The 20,825-nt window shown below is 41.2% G+C and overlaps 1 protein-coding gene across 2 annotated transcripts in view; it reads right to left on the bottom strand.

Moving 5' to 3' along the window:
• Positions 1-20,825, bottom strand: part of HHIPL2 (HHIP like 2) — a 139,973-nt gene that overhangs the window by 30,198 nt on the left and 88,950 nt on the right. The window contains exons 11-12 of one of the 2 annotated variants that reach the window (XR_002436840.1): positions 15,603-15,661; positions 8,866-8,884 (exon numbers count right to left, since the gene is read on the bottom strand). The gene's annotated coding sequence lies outside the window, so the exon portion shown is untranslated. Of the gene's footprint in view, positions 1-8,865; positions 8,885-15,602; positions 15,662-20,825 lie in introns of those variants that run through there. The other variant, XR_002436839.1, reaches the window with a different exon arrangement.

Genomic DNA, 20,825 nt, shown 5'->3' with positions numbered 1-20,825 from the left:
CTAGATCCAGCTCCTGTGCCCTTGTAGAGCTTCACAGAACCTGAGCAGCACAGCAGTGGGACAGCTGTTGTAAACATAGTCTGGCAGTATGGTCACAAGGGACCCTGGCTAAACTGAACTAACATCATAATGACATCAGTGCTTCCATTTCCTTACCAAAATCATCAGGATGCATTCCCTGCTTCTAACAACACATACCAGCAATGTCACTAACTGACACAAGAGCAAGCAGCTCATTCTGGCTGCAGTGAATGAGGCCGGAGAGAGGAGATGCAGCAATGCCACAGTTACCCAGCTCTGCTTTTGCCGCTGGAAGGCTCAGGCCGGGGCCAGCACAGAACCTGCAGTGCCTACAACCTGCCCTCTGGATACTCCCTGCCTTCATGCAATCCTATAGCCTCTCAGGACTCCCTAGGCTGAACGCAAAACTCCCTAGGCAAACATTACAATCCAGAGCTTTCTTGTACATTCCCGTGTTATTTTAATGAAAAGTTTGACTACAGCTTGGAGCTTTGAGGAAGCTATTATACAAAAAACATTTGGCCAAATATTTTTTGGCTTTTAAAGTCCTGCTTGTGTTCACAGCTGAGCCCCAGGCTTAAGCGATGAATATGTCCATCCTTACAACGGATGCTGTGGTTTTCAACAGGCTTTCCTGCTTCATGCCAAAGAGGAAAATGATATCATTTGTGAAGACTAATAGCTGGGTTTAAAATCACTAACCTTAAGTACAGGAGAAGACAGTCTCCTCCTTAGTATTACATAGCATCAGGAAACTCATCTTGACAATATCATCCATTCTGCACCTCATGCAAAGCAGTGAAAGAAGCTGATGTCAGAGACTGTACAGATCCAGCCTGTTGGGTCTGCAGATAGCCTGAGCTGAGAAACCTCTGCTGCTGGTACACTATTTTACATTTAAAAAGATGTTTCCTTATTTTATTTGAAGCTCAGCAAAATAATTCTGTACGGACAAGGTAAGGTTGGGAGCTCTCTGCTAGGGACAGGAGATAAACTATCCTTTTATTGCACAGTTAAAGCACAGTTATAGACATCTGTGACTGCAGGTCACTCCTCCTTTGCTCAGAATCCCTTTCCATCAGCACAAGGTCCAGCTCCCAGTCATCTTTGTACCTGTTCTCACTTTTGTGCTGCCCTGATGCTTTTTCCCCCTAGAGAGCCACTGTTAACTCCACCAAATGCATCTACCACACTCAGCTGCAACAATGCTAATGCATCTATGCCCCTTGGCTATTAGAGCATATACAACAGACTCAGGTCACCAACTCGTCTTTCCAGAAAGATGCAGCTCATGCTTCAAGACACATTTCAGGTTACAGACAATCAAAGAGACCAAGAGCTTAGGCTGCTCCTTTGCTCCTTCACCTGCAAGGAAAACAAACATTTCTGCAGGAGTCTTCCAATAGACAAACCCATAGTCTTCTGCTGCCAAAACATGCTGGGACTGGGATGCCCAGGATAAGACAGTGCATAAACACAGTGCCCTTTAGGAGCCTGTTTGTGTTGTTGTTGCTGTGGGCTTTTTGTTTTGTTTTCAAAATAGGACCAATCAAGTATGCTACACTCTCGGTAATACTGACATCCTATGTGCTTCAAAACCAGCTCTGCCCCAACCAATGGCCTGACACAGGAATCAGGGCTGGCATTGATGATTGATCCTCAATTTATTGCTACAATTTTTATGTACATAATATCCTCCATATATAAATGTACATTTGAAGAGTAAGATAAAGACTACTGAGTATTTCAAGAAGTCGGACTATGGGCTGTTTTAACCTTTACCTAGGTAAGGATAGTAGGAAACAGGTGTTGCCGAGTTACATCAAGTAAAGGGATTTTCTTTCTCTATTATCTTGCATTTCTTCCTTTAGCATTTCCTTAAATATGAAATAATAGCTATGCTTCTGCAATACTACTTAAAACTTTCAATTTATGTTATCAATATGACTTTACGGATTTTAAAATTATAAGAACCATAACGCATGGTTTATCCCAACTCCAGTAAGACCCAACCCAGCTTAAGTAATACATTCATACCCTCTGGCCAACAAATGGGAAGTGTTCCTGACTACCACAGCAGTCACAGAAGTCAGGCAATCTTTAGTTACTAAATGGCGCATTGGCTCTAAATGGATGAACCAAAGTGACCATATGAGAATGAAGCTTTGATACACTGGTTAGACAAACTCCTTCCATCCTGCTTTATGATCACAAAATCTCTGAAAGAGAAGCTTAAGAAAGACATCTATAAAAACTGCTAAAAATATTTAGCCTTAAAGTCTATGACTTCAATAGTTAAAAGATTATCTGCATTCCCTGAGCGCAATAGAGAAAAGTGTTGTATTTGACATGTAGCTTTTGACTTTTTAAAACATCTCTGCACTAGAGAATGTCAGGGAGAAAGCCCATCAGCAGTACCATAGATTTATCTGCTCTTAATAGGGCAGGGTGCTCAGTTTTCTCCCCATCAGGACTCCAAAGAGTCCTAATGAAGAAATCCGTGTGCAGACATTTCCAAGCATTCTGTAGGAGCGAGTGTTTTTAAGCACAGTAACGTAACTCAATGAGTAGAGCACTCCTTCAAATCATTTATTTCCATTTTGGGGAAATCTGATATTTAAAATTCACACTTTTCTAAAAAGGTAAAAATAATTTCTATTTAAGGTGGGTGTGAGATGTTAGTCTGAATCCTCTAGTCATCCCACAGGAATGTAACAGAAGGGATAACAGAAATGACCTGAAATTGGATGCATAAGTTGAGCGGGAATTGAGTTTTTAAAGAATACAGTTTTAAATATGAAAAAGGAAAAATATGGATTTGTTGGCTTAATGGTCATTCTCAAACAAAGACAATTCTGTAATACACCAGGGTCACAAATTCTAAGCAGCTTAAAATAAACCCAGTTTACTAACATTTTTAAGAAGTAGATAAAAGCTAATTCCCTGTTAGGAAGCTAAGCACTAAATTAATATTGCAAAAGCACTTCTGTATTACCTTTTACTGGACTTGGGTTTTCTGAATCCCGCAGTAAGTTTGAGGTTTCTACTGTTTGTCCTCACTTCCTATCTGTGCATTAGTAGCTGAGTTTGCACTAGAAACCCATTACACTATAGCTCAAGAATGCAAAGGGGAAAACACTTAATTTCCTCCCATCTTTAATATCTTTAATACTATTTCATGCCATCTATTTTATGTTATGTCTAGAGGTCTGGGTAATAGAAATGACTCATGTATCCCATGCTTAGCAAAAGAGCATGCCTTCTCTGGGTGGATAACCTGAACCGTAACAAAGCTATCTGACCCTTGCACTAAATTATAAACAGAAATTTGTTGCATAACCAGCCAGTTTTGGGTGGTCTTTGCATGGCGATAAGTTTTAAGGCTCAGCTTTGAATCTGAAAATGCACTAGATCAAGTGGTGCTTTGGGAGGAGCCTGGTATTTCAGAAAGCTTTTACAGACTTCCCAAGCGGCTGAGCAGTAGTTAAGACACAGCCTCACTCCCATAAAAGCTGTCTCTTTTTTTTTCCTAGTAATGCATCTACTCTACAATAGTGAAATCCTGTGGGGTCCTTCCTTGGCAAGCAAAGCTCTGAGCAATGGCACTGTGAAAGCTGAGTTGGCTTGTTCTCTCTCGTGGCCAAGCCTGCAGGAAAAAGGAGAGGTGAGGAAAGTTTTCTAGAGATGCTTTTTAATAGCATTCCCCTTAAATATGTCCACAGGGGACAATAAGGGGGAGAGGGCTTTGCCTCCCTAAAAACTAATGGGATATACAGAAAGCTAAAGCCAGCTAGGCCTGTAGCTTAGTTCTGTCAGTCTCATGCAACCAGGAACATATTTCATACCAGAATTCACAAGAAATGGGCCACACAACTGCAAATGTCACCACTTTCTCAGCCAAATGCAAAACCAAAGCTGCTTCTTGAATATATAAATACAGCATGTGTATGTCTATAACAAACTAAGTGCTCCTCTGCGTAAGCATGAGGAAGAGGATGAATCCAAGTCATTCATCACCTGGTATGTTACTGCCACATAATTTAATGTGGGAGCGCACTCAGACATCATAATGATAGCACAACCCAAAGACCAACATGAAACAAAAGAGAAGAAGCCTATTTCCCTATGCAACAGTGACTTTGTTATTTACTTATTGGAGTAACTTTTTAATAGTGGTACAAACCATCTAGATGTTCATTCTGTACTCAAAGAATGAAAGTGAATATATGCTCTAAAGATTTAAACGCTATCGCAGCTGACAGGCAGCACACAATAACCCCAGATTTGCAGACCTCCAGAAGAAGCTGCGTCATTCTTCTACACTGCAACAGCATCTCTGAAAAGAGGGAAGACTGTTCTGTTTAATGATCCCAGACCTAAGCACAGCAGGTGGATAAACTCTCCAAAATTTCATACAAAAGCTAGTTTTTCTAGGTTATGAGTCAATACCATTTCCTTCTACCAGTCCCTGTTAATGAAAATAAACTGCAAGGAGTATCCTATCTGACCAAGCCCCATTAAGCAACATTCTCACAACCTAGAGAAGCATGTTTAGCATCCAAGAGCTATATGCATTTTTTTGAGGGGACAGTCTATATTAAAAAGGGGTGGGGGAGGGCTGAAGCTCCAAACTGTCATCCCCCAGGCAGAGTTAAGAGGAACAGAAACAGAGTGCAAGTGCACGGCAGAGGAGATGAGGTTTGTAGTTAACAAAAAAGCAGAGAAGCAGTTTTGCAAATAACTGAAAGGAAGAGTGCAAGAGGGAGACTGGAATATAAAAGGGCTCCGGCTAAGCATAGAACTAGTATTCTCAAAGCAGAGCTTTGTAGCCACATGTTTTAAAAGAGATTTGTTAGAAGGCCGTAAGGCTAGTGGACACAGTTTACAGTCAGAGGAGCATTGTGTCAATAACTGCAACTGCCTCACAACTCAGCATGACACCGTGAGGGGGGATCGTTTTAGCAAATCTGGTTTCTGTGAAGAAAGTCTCAGTGCCAGAGCATTTTAAACCACAACTATTTTTAATAGTTTAACTAAAATGGACTAGGTCCATTCTGCACATTGCTGCCATGCTGTAATGCCTTCATTCTTAAAACCTGCCCATAAGCAGCTGTTCTTGTCTAGAAGGATTCTCTGCAGAAATCATGTTCCTCTTAGATGTTTCCTTGCTTTAGCTTGTCCCTGTCAAGCTAGAGCCAGGGTTATAGGGAGGTATCCCAAGTATTCTTAATTCTGGGGAATTCCAGATGTGCTGTACAGTAAGGCAGCAAAGCCTAAGCATGGTAGTGGTTATCAACAGGCAGCATAATGAACACTTACTACCTACAAGCAGCTCCCTCTTAAAGAATATGTTACCTTTTTCACTGGACTGTCTTACACAACTGGCCTCTTCTAAGCACTGTAGATACAGCCACAAGGAAAAAAACCTGGACTCCCAATTAACACCACTGCGCAGACTGAAATTCAGCACATGGGGAATGTTGTTAGAATGGCTATTTGGATTGACATCAACACCTGTTTTTTTTTCAAATGGCCAAAGGAGGAAATCTCTGTCCTGCTATGACCTCCCACAAAATTATTCTAACTTCCCTGTCACAAGATCTGGTAGGAAGTTAATATTTCTAACAGAATTGCTAAGGGGCAACTTCTTATTTTTAAGACTGATGGATAGGTGCATGTCATGAAGACATGTTCATGACACAAGTACATGCAGGAAGAAATTATCACACTGAACACTCATACAAAACATATTCTACATGTTTAAAAATGGCAGATATCTCTCCTCGTGTCTGTCAGGCAGATAGATAGTAAATATACTGATCCCTATTTTACAGATTGTCTTCAGGTGTAGCTTAATTAACTCCAGCATAGCTACCCCACTTTAAGCAGGTGGAGGTCCTTACTCAAAGCTTCCACAAAGCCACCCACGAAGATGGGATATCAGTGGCAGCACTTCATTCCCCGTGTCCCATGAACACTCCTCTGCATAACCCCACCCAGCTTTGTCTTATGTCTCAGCAGGGAGGCCAGCTCCAAGGTTTGCTTTAGTGCTGGATAGTAGCCATAAGAACTCACATGACTTTAATTACATGATATTTGTTTCACATGTCCAGCACACTGAGGCCATATGGACTAGTAAGCGTTTACAGCATTTTCAAATAATCCACTTCTGCATACAGTGGGCCTTTGATTTTGTGCTGCACAGCAGTGACTCCCACTCTCCAACAAGTGGCTGGTTTGTTTCCATTGACTGTGGGATATTAATACTGGCTGCCAGCTTGCTGGCACACACTGAAGTGGTTCGAGTTCAGCTGAACAGCTGTTGGCTTACACTCCAAGTATCAATCCTTGGTGTGAAAAAGCAGAATGCTCCATTGGAAGGGCTTTTTATTAAGAACCAGAAGTGCTGCTTCCAGAAGCTGCGCCCAGCCTCTGGCCCCATCAGGTTGCATAACACCAGATCTAAGGACACTAATAGTTTCCCCAAGCCTAGAAACTGTATGATAGCAGGTACTTAGGTCAGGCAACAGTACTTTCTGAGTTACACCACAGCTTACCCAATATGCCAACAGTTTTTGTTAGTGATAGCACAGACGTGCTTGGCTTCAAATTTTACATCAGCTGCAGAATTTCTGTGAAGTCTGATCCAGACCTTTTCTGCAGCTTGCCACAGCCTTACAGAGAGAGCAAATTATTTTGAAATGTATCCAGAGGAAAACAGTTGAGACCACATCTGTTAATCTTGGACCAAGTGTTAAGATTACTTGAAACTCATCTAAATCAAACTTCCCAAATGTTTAAGGAGTATTTGTTACCTCGTGTGACTCCTGATAACAATAGCTACTAACGCAATAAGACTGTGCCATCCATGAGAACTCGGAGTGGCACATGTCAGGTTCTGCTCTCCTGAGGAGGAGCTCCCAGATTGGAACCAAACTTGGAAATAGTTCAGACTGCCATTTCTTATCAATCATTTCAATTGTCATGGACTTCCAAGCAGTTTTTGTCTTCAGACTCACATGAATTGTGGAGCATCTTGTAGCCTGTAGTGTTGCTCTACGAATTAGTCTAAGAATAATCAGCTTTCAACACAACTTCCCAAAATACCCTAGAACATTAAGGTCTTCTAACCTCTCCGTGACTTGAACAAAGAGAGGTTAAGAAACTTGTGAAGCATCCCAAAACACATCAGAAACACATCCAGAAATTAAATCTGAAGCTTCAGACACCCTACTTTGTTATCAACAACTAAATCATCCCAATGCTCCCATGAAACAGAACCACTGTTTAATGCCAGGTGACAATACGCAGCGTGCTGGCATCAGCAACACACTGTCTTGTCTGCGTTAGTGTTAGGCTGACTTCAAGGGAAGTATCATAATATGACAGCTCATAGACACATCTCTTGTGTACTACCAAATTGTTCTTATTTTGGATTTTGCCTTCATCTCTTAGGGTATCACATGACCTCACAGGGCACCACTTTAACCAAAACCATCATCTAAACACCCCAAAAATTGTCATCCACGCTTTTCCCATATGGTTGTAATTAATTCAACCTGCTACAAAAAAATAAAAGTGTTTGTTCCCATTGACTCTCAATAAAGCTCCCATTTGGATGATGAGGTTTGCACCACGGCCTCTGGTTTAGCCTGATAGCTAAACCAATGCTAGGTAACACGGCCATGATGTTGCAGGATTGCAACTTCTCAGTTGCATACTGGAGCAGAAAGAACATCTGTCCCCCTCAGCTACCACACAGTGGCCTTAGCTTTCTTTGCAACAATTTTTTTTGATGTACTCATAACCTCAGTCCCTAAAGCTATGAGCAGTAAATTGGACAGTTTTCGCACTCATCTTTGGCAGGATTTTAACCAACAACCTCATCCCTACATCTAGATGTCCAGGTCCCAAAAGACATTTCACTTTACTGGAAGATGATACGCTGAGAAAATCATCCATGGTTTTCCACTCACTCATTAAGAGAGCAATAAAACATCTGTACTCGTTTACCTAAACTATTAAACCAGTAAAAGAGAAGGAAGTGACTTATACCCATATTTAGAAACACACAGTCTGCTCAACAGATCACTCAAGGAGTGAATTTACAGCAGGCAGTATCATCATAATACCGGTTATTCAACTCCTATTAACAACTGGGAAGAGCTATAGCATCAAAGCAGAAGGCAAAGCATTCTTTTCAACTTCTCCACTGAATGACAGACTAATTCAGCAAAGCAGCCCAATTCTTTGTGAACTCACACAGCTGTTTGACACAAAAATGACCCTGCTCGTTAGCAGAGATACTGCCAAATTGTATCACAATCAGAGTCAGGCTTTCAGAATTGCTGTCCTCTCTTGTGGGGAAAGGAAGAAGCCTTCAGACAAAAGCAAGCAGGGTAATTGTATGCTTAAACCAATGGCAAACAGCTTCCATTAAAACACAGGACTTCAAGAAACAGGCATTATAATAAAAAGACCTGCTGCACACCATTTCAAAGATTAGAAGTCTTTCCACACTGCTTTATTGATTACCTCGAAGCAGTCTGATATATTTAACTAAAAATCAATGGGAAAAATAAAGGAGTGCCTATTTGACTCAGAGGAAGAATTTCATTCATGGGATAAAAGAGCCTAATGAGCCAATTCAGTATTCAAAGAGAGCTATTAGTGATGAAGGAATGAAGTGGTTTTGTAACAAAATGATGAGCACTGAGCGCAGATGGAGGAAATCATGTTTTGTAAATTCAGAATCCGGATTTTGATTTTTTAAAACTTTAAATACTTCATTGGTATGCTTCTCCGCAATATTTAGCATGTTTTAGGTTCTCATTCACGACCATTTTTTCTCCAAATGTGGTACCTGCAAAAAATATGCCTCAAGTCAGTAAAAGCACTTGCACGCAGTTAGAGATGACTTCCTCATACTGGCATGCCCAGTACATCCTCTTAAGAGTCAAGATTTGGGGGAACTTTAGTGCTTCCCTCAACAAAACAAACAACTGAAGGAGGCCACGGACTGGCACAGCTGTAATTTGCAGCTCCATCTTGAGAGAAACTGATTCTAAGAACCACTGCACAATAGTTGCGTTCCAAGCCTGCGAGTGGGGTCAGGTGTCACTCACCAAGAGCCACATCAAAGCAAAACGCTGGGGCAAACTGTATTACCAAAACGCCCAGATGAAGAAACCTCCCTGATCAGCATGAAAGGAATTGGTTGCTGGAACAGGTAGAGAAGAGAAGTTGTAGCTGGGGGAGAGGCAACTGGCTTCTGGAAGAGACAGAATGTAATGGGCAAACACCTCCTGGGCAATAAAAGAGGAAGCAGCATTATTTTTGTTATTCAGCAGGGGTACCAGATTTTACGATGCTCCTGAGAGACTGGAAGCAGAGAGATGGTTTTGTGAAATAAACAGAATTAAAATAAATAAGACTCCTTTACAATTAGGTATTTATGCCTCTTTGCAGATGCCTGGCAATTCATCCCCTGGCAGAGTGGATGCCCTTTCTGGAGTACTGGTGACACGTTTTGGGATAAGCATGTCCTGGCTGTCTGGATTTAAACAATTCTTTTGGGAGGACATCAATTATGACTGCTATGTGATTGCATTTACAGTTTGAGCACAGCTTGGCTTTGCCTGGAGTTTTGTGATCTGCAGAATTTTTGCTGCTGGTGATGATACACTTAGACTTTTCTCCTTTTAATCATACGTACGCAGAGGCTGCATGGCCATGGAATGAAAGAAAAGTCCTTTCAAGGAAAAGCAACTCATTTGAAGACAAAAAACAAAAAAGGCAAGCTTCCACAATTGAGAGATCATCAGCTAGTTTCCCCTCTATACTAATATGCTCACAAATAACTGGCAAAAGGTGAGAAACTTTACTGCTGAAAAAAAAATTACTTGAGATGGTAAAAATGAGGGTAGATTAGAAAGAACTGCTAAGAAGCCATAGAATATTGAGGGACTGGGCAACAGAATGGCAGATGAATGATAATATAGATAATGCTGCTTATGGAAAAAAAAATCTTAGCTTCTCATAAGAAACTATGGATTCAAACCTGATAATTATCAGTCAGGAATGACATTTGGGCATTAGGATTTTAAGTTCCATTAAAACGGAAATTCAGTAAGAGTCAAAATAGCAAAAATAAAATAGAAGAAAATATCAAAAAGACAGAAACAACAAAGAAAACCAAATTATCTGACTGTGAATCTATGTCTCTTCCACATCTTCAGAACAGTGTATGGTTCTTTTTCCATAATCCGAAAAAAAGCTGCATCAGAACAAAAACATTCAGAGAAAGCTAACTACAGTGACCACAGCTACAGAACAGCTTCCATACAAGGAACAATTTCTGTGTGGTCCTCGTTATGAAAAGGAGTCATCTTAGTGCAGGTGAGATAGCGATCTACAAATCATGAGCAGCTAGGATCAGATTGGAGCAGTCAGCGTGCAATTGATGCCTACCAATACAAAAGTGAATGGCCATAAAATGAAGCCAGAAGAAGCCAGCCTGAAGGTAAAGGAGATGGCTGGAAAGCTAACACAACAGGTAGTCAGCCTGCAGAATTTCTTGACAAAAGATGATGTTGCAAAAGGTTTAGAAGGGCTCCAAGTACTTGGGCCCAAGCGAGTACCTGGAAGAGAGATCTACTGAAAAGAACTTGCAAGGCTTTCCATTTACTTTTTTATTCTTTCATGTGCCTATCCTCCAAGTAGCTGCCAGTGGCAACCACTTGCAGACAACAGCGGGGCAGATACACCTTGTTCTGAGTCAGCACTGCTTTGCCTTGGTGCAACTCCTGTCTTCTTTCCTGTACTTTTGCTGGGTGACATAGGATAAGCTGTCTGTTTGCTTCTGGATGGATCAAATGTCCTATTTTTATACACACTAATGAATAAAAATTGAAATGCTCTCAAAAGCTCATCTTCCACACTACAAGGACTGCACCACAGGCCCAAGAGTGACTTTACCTTCTGCCCGGAATGTCTGGCAAACCGTTTTGTACAGAGCTGATGACAATGAACCCATTTTCCCGAGAAACAGGAGCTTGCCATTTCTTTGTCCAGTAGGAAACTCATATAGAATATGTTTAAGCTTGCAAGAGAAAGTGAGAGAACTGAACTTCAAAATCAAAGATTCCTACTTAGATAGAAAAGCCATCTGAGCCAGAAGGTACACATGGTGGAAGAGTTAAAAGACTGTCTATCTTTGAAGAGGTTTTATCTAATCCTCATGAAGAATTTTCTTGGTACAAGAATGACCATGCTGCTTCTCTATGAATAAGATTAAACAAATCTTTGCCCACTGAGGAAGCTGGACATACACATATATGCAGCACATAACACGAAGACTGGCAGAGGATCATCAATGCCAGTTTTTCAACTACCTCTGAGTGTGAAAGGGCTGCTACTGGAAATAAATGAATGACTCGACAGCAGTCAAGCATCAGAACCCCTTTCAGTAGGGCTCTGCAATGCAAAATTAAAGTCAAAATGTTGGCAGAGGTCTACTTGGGTAGTGTCATATCAGGATACATCAAATAAAACATGTCTTACCTTCTCCTTCAAGCTCTGACTGTGCTTGGCATGACAGGGAATTAGTGAAACGCTTTTTATCTGCTGACCTATTTATTACTGAAATACTCTTGTTATAGTCTTTGAAATGTTGTTCACAGTTCTAGCTATTTTCTGACTTAAATTCAGTGACATTTCTGCAAAAACATTCAGAAGCAAATGGCCATAATATGTTCTGCAGACACAGGAAATACCCTGAGGAGGGAGTTAATGGGAATGAACATAATAACGCTCTTTGAGGAGAGTGAGATGTGGTATATATTTTATCTTAAAGGATTTTAACTAAATCCCTAAAGGTTCTTTATGTGGGAGAAGTTATTCTGTTCAAGCAAACGCCTAGTTGAATTTGAAAGGGCATTCTCATTTTGTTTTCTTCCTCCAAAAAGGGTGTTGATAGATTTGCTCTATGCTATTTTGGTTTGGGTTTCTGTAGGATTCTCATGGATGTTGTCTATGTGTTCTGTCTACTGCTTTACTCACAGTGCATCAGATGAACTCTACTGCTCATGTCTTTCTCCATAATTAGCCAAGTGCCAAGGTAAGGTAACTACCTTCAGATTGCAAGTACCTTACTTAATGCCCCAAATATTGTCCCATCACACTTTGGAAAATGCTGACAAGAAACAAGGAGCTGCAAATTTCAGTTCTGAACACGTGATCTGCCCAGTGGCTGTCAACAGTTTACGGGCAGGTTTGGCCTGGTTCCGTGACTAATGGGGTAGGGGACCCACGCCCCAGGAAAGGGAAAAAAGGGCAGGGAGATGGGCCTAAAAAGAAAACAGCGGCAACGATCTGAGGAGAAACAAACTAATTAACTAAATAAGATATCGGAATGCAAAAATAACACAATATAATATAATTACAATTTAAGCTAATAAATCCAATAAAATGAGAGAGAGCGTCCACAGTTAAGGCAGGCCTTACTCTAGTGCCAACGGTGAGATGGCTGGGGAGCGAGATGCTGCTGGGACGAGAGATGAGAAGAGAGCATCTCGTGATCTGCAAACAGTTTTATCTTTCCCTCTGAGCAGAAAACGATAACAGAGCAGCAAAGTCCTCCAGGAAATGTAGTTCTTCTGAGAACCAGGTACCCAGAACTATCCACAATCCACGGAACTGGAGCATTAACTCTTTAACTCCCAGTACACTACATGATGTTATGGTGTGGAATACCAACAACCAAAAAATCATAAAACCATGACAGTGGCTTTCACCAGCTTTTTTTTCCCCAGGCATTTAACTTAGCATAGGTTTTTTGTTCAGTCAACCATTTCAACTTCCTGACCATCAGTGGTTTTCACAGTGAAAATATACAAGTTCAAAAAAGAAGCACCTGGCTTAGAAACATATTCACCAGTTCCAAGCACGCAGAAGTGAGCACAGTGCTGCCCACACACTCAACAGCCTGTGTGAACATGCCAGGGATGCAGTATAAAACAAGGCCTGCTTTCCTTTGGGCTGATTTGTCTCATCTTTTCCATTAGCTTCAACTGTCTAGTTAGGGACATAAAGCAAGAAACCTTGGCACATTAACAAGCGAATTTTAAATTCCCTTGTCTAGGCTGGTATCACCTCTGAAGCAAGGCTGTGATTACAAGGCACCAAGATTGGCCCTGTGTACTCAGACATAATGCAGAGCATTTCTATTTCTCCAAACCAGCAAGCCTCATCACTGTGAGCACAGGGATAGGAACTTTTCTCGAAGAACCAAGGAGCAATGCTTTTCTAAGAAGCAGAACACCCACAGGATTTTGCAGGCCTTCACAGAGTGTCTCTTTCAAGCACCCAACTGCTGCTTTCTTGGCCTGTATCTAAACCACTTCCTCTAACACTTTTGTGTTGCCTGCTGTCTCAATAGAGGCTGTGATGAGCCTCAGCATGTAGGGCACAAAGCTCACAGGACAAGAACAGAGACAGATTATGCTCTCAAAGACTCGAGTGAAAACAGAGGGGAAATCCAGTCTCTGAACTGGTCTACATGCCCTGGGGTCAGACTGAACCTAACCAAATCCCTCCTTCAACTGGTAGAGGAGAGAGGTGATGCTATATTCCTATGGGGTTCTGGAGGTGGTAGGCTCCTTTAGCTCTCCATGTACGTTTCACAAGAGAAGGCAGTGCATGCTGTTGAATAAACCTCAACATGCAAAGCTTACTGTCTGTACTGAGATGTTTTCTCAGCATGTTCTTGTGCCCACCAAGCAAAAATGGTGGAAGGAAGAGAAAAAGCTTTTGTAGAATTCTTTCTAGTCTAGTCATACTAAATACACAGAAGCTTTAGTTTTGCACAGTAACTACATCTTAGCAAAAGCAGCACCCTGAGCCCTGCAGCAAGTATGTTTCGTCCAGCTCCTGTTAAAACACTAGGAGTTTATCACCCACTGAACTGACTGTGCTTCAAACAAAACCCCTCACAAGGCTGCAAAACAAATCTAAGATCTCAGTGATACATTGTAAAACTCTTTTATGGATCTTTTTACTGTCATGACTACACATGCCTTGCCACTGTAAAAAGTTTCTCCATTCCTTCTATGATCAGCTGTCAGTTAGGTGGATGAGAGGCTTTTAACTTCTTCAGGATCAGCAATTTAATTTATTTCTCAAATTTTGCAGAGGGTTGTGAAGAAATTGGACCTGTTCTTTGAGCTGTGTACACTTCAAAAACAAAGCTGCAATGCAAACTTTTTCTGCCCTTCAGTTCTAACTTTGAGAAAAGAACATCTGATCCCCTTAAAAAGACCAAGTGCTACATTTCATGCTCCAAGCTTCTCAGCTGGTTCCAATGATAAATGCAACACACAGATCAAGAGCTCATTGTTAGGAAATAGTTTTGTAAAGGTCATTTCTCCTCAGAAGTAAACCATGAAAATTTAATGTTAGATTTTTTCATAGTTTCATTTGGTGACTTTCTATAGCACTTGCCCATCACTTTGCTATTTTCCACAGCATAATAATTACACGTCATAATCATAAAGTGATGATTAACTGCATAGAGGGCCAAACACCATCAGCAGCTAAGCTTAGCACAGGGAGAGGTAGAAAACTCTTCCTCAACAGTGGATGCTGAATGTGTTTCTAGCTCTGTCCTTCTGCAGCATGGTAGTAGCAGGGATCCACCAGGTTCACCAAGCACCCTTTTGCACAGGGAGCTTCCCTTTCAGTCCAGGCTAAGGGCAGCACACCCCCAGGTGTTTGCATGTACAGTGTAATAACTGAAATGAGCAACCATTGAGAAGCTTCTTTGTCCTTTCTCATCAGTTAAAAGAGAGTATCAGAGCAAGTGATGGAAGGGAGAGCTACACAATTTAAAAAAAAAAAAGACAAGAAAGTTCATATGAATTAAGCAAATGATCTTCTCTCAGACACGATATTTCTTTCATTGCCAGTAAGCTGCTAGAATGCAAGCTCTCCTTCAATTATCTCGGGAAAAAAAAAACCATGAGATTTCAAAACATCAGCTGCAGGTGCTGCTACTTGACTTCTCATGATTAAGCTGGAAGCCCTGACAGACAGCCTAGGGTTTTCAGAACAGAGTGACTCTAACAGTGGAGACACCAGGCCACGTATTGCCTAGTGTGAGCACAGCATTTATACCAATGGTTCAGATTATAAGCCAGAAGCAGGGCTTGCTCCTCTTGCTGTGTATGGTCACTTTGGGCAATTCATTTAATGATCATTTGGATGACTCCTATATCAGCCTCTCAAGCCCTATCTATTTCAGTGTTTCTGACCAAGCATTTTATCTCTGTAGCTGTTGAAAAGTATAAGGTGCTGATTGAGAAGGAAAAGAGACGCCAGAAAAATAAAGCAAGTGAAATTATAAGTCCTTGATGAACAAATTAAACTGTGCTCTAAATCTTGGATAGCTGTTTGAGAATTCATACCAGTCATTCACATCCACAAAAATCTCCTTGACTTTCAACCTCATTTGAATAGCTGACAGGAGTTCTGCTGGTACAGGAGAAGGGCAGGCAAGTTTTGAAATACAAAACTGGAAAACTTACTGGTCTCCCAAATGCACAGCCACGTTCTTTACTACACATCAGCAGTTCCAGATGAAGGCCTGTAAAAAAGCAAATGATGAACATGTTTGAGACACTGGTCACCAGATTAGTTAGTAAGCTCTGTACAAAATAAAGAAGAGTTCATCTGCAAAATTCAACTCTATGCCTGCGTGCAGGCTTTCCTAGAACCCAGCAATACTCAGCTTCTGGATCAGGCACTTGCTGTTATCCCGTTAGCAGCAGAGATATCAGATCCATCTTTTAAATTACAAACCAAGTTTGGAACCCAAACTTAAGATTCACAGATCTGATGTTTTGATTAGGGCATCACTAGCTCTGAGTGAAAACAACAGTAATTTTCCTTTAGAAAAACTGTTCCAGATCTGTTTTAAAAAGAGGAAAAAAAGAAACGATTTAGTTAACTTCTAATGACTTCTACAGGATACAGGGACTGCTAAAGTAATCACATTTTATTTTATTGCAGAGGCAAATGAGAAGTAACGCAAGTAGGAAGGGTTTCTAGATATCCATCTTCAGCAAAGATAGGCAGCATATGCAAGTGCTAGATTTGATTGCATTAATGAGAGGGCTGTATGTGAATCAAGTGAGCTCATCCTGAGGGTACTTGGGCCTCATTTGTTGTGTTAGAACCACCTCAGAAGGATACTGCATTTCATTTTGACAGGGAGAACTAATGCAGAGAATAAAAAAACATTGTGGAAGGGTGGTTCCATTAAGGATTAGGCCAAACGTTTTATGTACATTTAAACACATGGGACGCTTTACCCTCCTCAGTGCAAATCAGTTTCCCCTTCTTACAGAGCAATCCTGTCTTGCATTATGTACACAGAATTTTTTCCATCTGTGTGCTACATCTGATAGCATATGTTGTAAGTTGCTGTATGTTTGGCAAAAGAAGGCAATGATGGTGCCTTGAAATGGGATACAGGCACTATGGATCAACAAGAAGTAACAAAGAAGGAAAAACAGCTCACCTCTTCTGGTGACCAGTGTCAGCTCAAGAAGAGCATGAACTCTGTCCAAAAAGATACTGCTCCCTCAACTGCCAGCCCTTAAATGAGAGTGAGGAGGGGTGGATCCAAGCTCCATCCCTTCTGATCACTCAGGAGCACTGCTTGCACCTGAGCTCCCTGGATTAGCCACACCTTCTCACCTGGTGCTCAACCACTGGCTCAGGCTGTGACCTGGCAATTCCACTGCACTGTCTTACACTGATATCAGGGAATTTGAGCTCCTTGCAGATGATAATTAATTCAAATGCAATACCAAAACCCTCTCACAGAACTGAGGATCATTATTAAGAACTCTATTTTGAAGACGGGACAACTGTGAAACACAAAAAGTCACTTATCCATAAGCACACTAAGAGCAAGAGCAGCTGAAACAGGAGCCAAGCTCATATTTGATGAGTGCCAGCCCCATCATTATACTCAAGGCCTCCTTTTTCCCTCCAACTGGGAATATAACAAAGCAGCGTACATAATTTAGCACTCTAGAAAGTCTTTCAGTGAACAGTTTTGCTACCAGCCACGAGAATTATCAGATTAGATGAGAAGCCACAGCAGGGCTGTAAATTCCTGCAGAGAGCACCTGAACATGATACGTGGGTTCAAATATTTCCAAAGAACAACCTCACAGGCAGTGGTGCACAGAGCGCTCGCACAAGGCACAAGAGATTCGTCTCTATTCACTTCTCTGAGCACAGAAGTAACCAGAAATTACCCCGCTGACTGTTCTAGATAACCAGACTTAAAAAGGAGAAGTATTAAGCAAAATACGCTAAAGACAAAGCCAGTCCAATAGCAATACAATCACCATTGCTTTTGCTTTACTGAAGTCTCATGGAATTCAGCAATAATAAAACTATTTTAAACTGACCAGTGAGGCAATTTCAAGACCGTTTTCTTTACAAAACACTCACCTGCAGTTTATTTGGAAGAATGTTTTAAAAATGGCAACTTAAACCAGCATTACTGTAGACAGCTTAACTCTGAAGCTGTCCCATTTCTCAAGCCATAAAAAAGATAGACAGCAAGAGAGAGAGAGTCTTACATAAATCCGTTCCCAAGGTACTCAGGAGCATGGGAGTACAATGTCAACGCTTGTCGAGTTAGATGTAACAGATATGAGAGACTGGCCACAGATAAAAACAGAAGTGGACAACTGAATTAATACTAACACAGGAAAAGTGTTCAGAGTCTTTTACCCGTCTCTTCTTTTTGTCAGTATATGAATAGGAAGAAAGGTTACACCAGGGAATTGGAGTGGCCCGGAAAGCCAACTAAGAGCACCTTTGTTCATTTCTTTTAGAGCAGGATGAAGGCCAAGTGAAGCACGATGTGCACCCAGAGCCGCACGACCTCCAGCGCACAGCAGGAACCGGGCACAACCTCAGATCCAGAAGGACACTTTCTATGCCCATCAAAGAGCTTAGGCATCACATCCTACAGCATCTGGCACAGGTATAGAAGAAGATACCAAATGCAATGGAAATAAGCAATCTCCTTCTGATGGAGCAAAGTATTTCAGGAAACTTGTCCATTCAGCTTCCTCTATTTTTTTAAATAAGTTTCTTTCTGGGAAGGATTTAACCTTCAGATCACAGTAAGGAGCTTTGTAAGCACACATTACACAAGTAGCCAAGCCTTTCTCTACCCACTAAATGCTGGAAACTGATGCAATTATGAGCATCCTATCATTCATAAGGCAGAACTCCCTCTAATGGGAGAGCACCAACAAACCTCCTAAGATCTGTTAATGTAAAAAAAAAAAGTTACAAAACCCACCAACCTCCAAATACTTCAGCCTATCCAGAGTTGTTACATGCTGACAGCTTATATCCGTAGGCTTTTGTTGGAAACCTCTAGACCAGATGCCTTGTATTCTCCATTACACCAGCGTAAATCAGAGTCACCAAGCCCCAGCTGCACAAGCAGCAGCATTGCTTCCCCCCTACCATACCTAATGAAGATAGACACGATCTGTGAAGTATCAAGCATGCACATGTTTATCAGGTTGCTCTAGTACAGAACAGGAGGAAAGCAGAAGAATTGGTATCTGGATTTGTTGTGATTTACTTGGATCTCTTTCAAAGCCTCCCATCCTCCTTTTAAGGTTTTATCCGTGCTAATTCCTGATGGCCCAGCCTGTTTCCTAACTTAACATGCTCGATGACAGGATGTCAGTTTTGTGTTTGTTACCCTTTGAAAATCATATTAAATCCTTGCTTCATTGACTGTTGATAATCATGTATCTGGCACAGAGACCAATGTCTTCAGCAGGATGTTTTCCTGACTGAAGCAAAAGGATTTTGTCCATAACGTGGGCAGGATTAAAGAGGTCCTGTAAGGAACAGCAGCAACCTTTTGATCATTCCCAGAGAAGATACTCAGCATTGAATAAAGATAATATGTGGCATTTGGAGGCTGTTGTTTTTAAAACCAGTGTATCCACACGTGAATTATAATTTGTGCTAAGGGAGTGTAAATAGAACCCAGAGAAATAGATGCAAATTCATCTACAGTGTGGGATATGTGGTAAAGTCTTCAGCAACAGTAGACGGGAAATGTAGGTATCACATGGCAGATGCCAGTCAAGAAACGGCACATCTGCAAGTTCATCTGAGGTGATGAATTTTGCCGGAGAATGCTCGCACATGAAGGCAGCACTATGTGCTTGGCCTCTGAATTCAAAATGATAAGACGATTAAATTAGTTCCTTTAGCTCTCTGAAATGGCTCAAATTAATTAATGTTTCAACTTCCTCCTTATGCATGATAAGATGCATGCAGTGAGGAGTAAATTAAATGAGAAAAATGCGAGGGACTAATTATGTTTACAATGCTGTGCTGCAGAACAGCAAGTGAAACGATTATCTAAGTGCCAGAGCCATCTAAGAGACCTATGTTTTGTAAGAGTTTTTTTCTCTTATTAATAGAAAACCCAAACAGTGCGATTTGTCAAGTGGTGCAAGTCGGTTACATAAATCTCCTCAGGTAGCCTCCCGACTATTAAAAATGGATGGTCTAAACCTAAGAGAATTCAAGTTTGTTGGGAAATGACATATTTGTCACTAGTACAGTGTATCCCAAATACTGATGTTTTATCTACACCCCTCACACTGTGCCGAAACAGCTCCTGGCAGTCATTCACTCTTTGTCTCAAAGCCCAGAACCAGCAGCTCACCGTAACCTCCCTGGTGCTGCCCACCTTCCCACACACTGCCAGCCGCACTCCTCTCTTTTGAGTATTACTTCCTCTTGCAACCCATGCCTGAATTCCCTGGGTTTACCTGCTCTACCTTTAAACACCTCCCCAGGTTCCTCTGAGCCACAAGCTCAATCACACCACAGGATCAAGCCCGGAGTGGGTCTTTTGGGTATGGAAAGATGAAAAATGTGAGTGAAGCATGATCAGACAGCTGTTTGGATTTCTTTGCAATTTTTGGCAACTGCTCTGTGCTCCCAGTGGATTGGACAAGATATACTCTACTTGTAATGCCATTCTGTAGCTATCATGACATCAGTTGCCTCTAATCCATTAGCGAGCTTGTAAACAGAGCTGTGCAGGTGCAATTAGACAGTTACAGCCAATGTACCGATATGAAATAGAAATTAAAATTTATCAGCCTCTCCACTAGCAGCACCTCACTAAGAAATAAAATTTTACAATGCCAGTTGTAAGAACAACACTAAAAGTGTCCCTTCCGTGACCTTGAGATTTTATCACCAGGCAGCAAAACAAAATCTAACAAATCTTCTGGAAAAAAAAGTTATGAATAAATAGCTTTCAGGGGAGGGGGTCTAAATGAACAATACACATATAATACAGATCCCCCCCTTCCATTAATATTAGCTTAATCTTTAATGAAGTCTTTTGGTTGCAGAAGAGCCCCTTTTTATTATTAATAAAGGTTTGTTTTTATTGCAGCCTATTCTCCAGCCTCTAGACCACATCCAGGAGGCCATAAAAACACCTAAGAGTACCCCTGACAAATGTGTTCTACAAGATGGTCCCTGTCCGCCCTGTGGTATGAATAAACTAAATAGACAGTGTGGATGGAGAGCATTATTTTCACAGCCATTCTGTCAAATGAGATACTACATTCTCCGGTTTATTTCTATGGGAATTACACCTGAAGGAATTCATTTGTGGTCATGTAAAAAGTCAGTGGCAGAAGCAGATTTAATTCCCAGCCCATTTT

This window comes from Numida meleagris, chromosome 3 (assembly GCF_002078875.1).
Source record: "Numida meleagris isolate 19003 breed g44 Domestic line chromosome 3, NumMel1.0, whole genome shotgun sequence".
In the NCBI taxonomy this organism is placed as follows: Eukaryota; Metazoa; Chordata; class Aves; order Galliformes; family Numididae; genus Numida; species Numida meleagris.
This window is presented reverse-complemented; position numbering and strand designations above follow the sequence as displayed.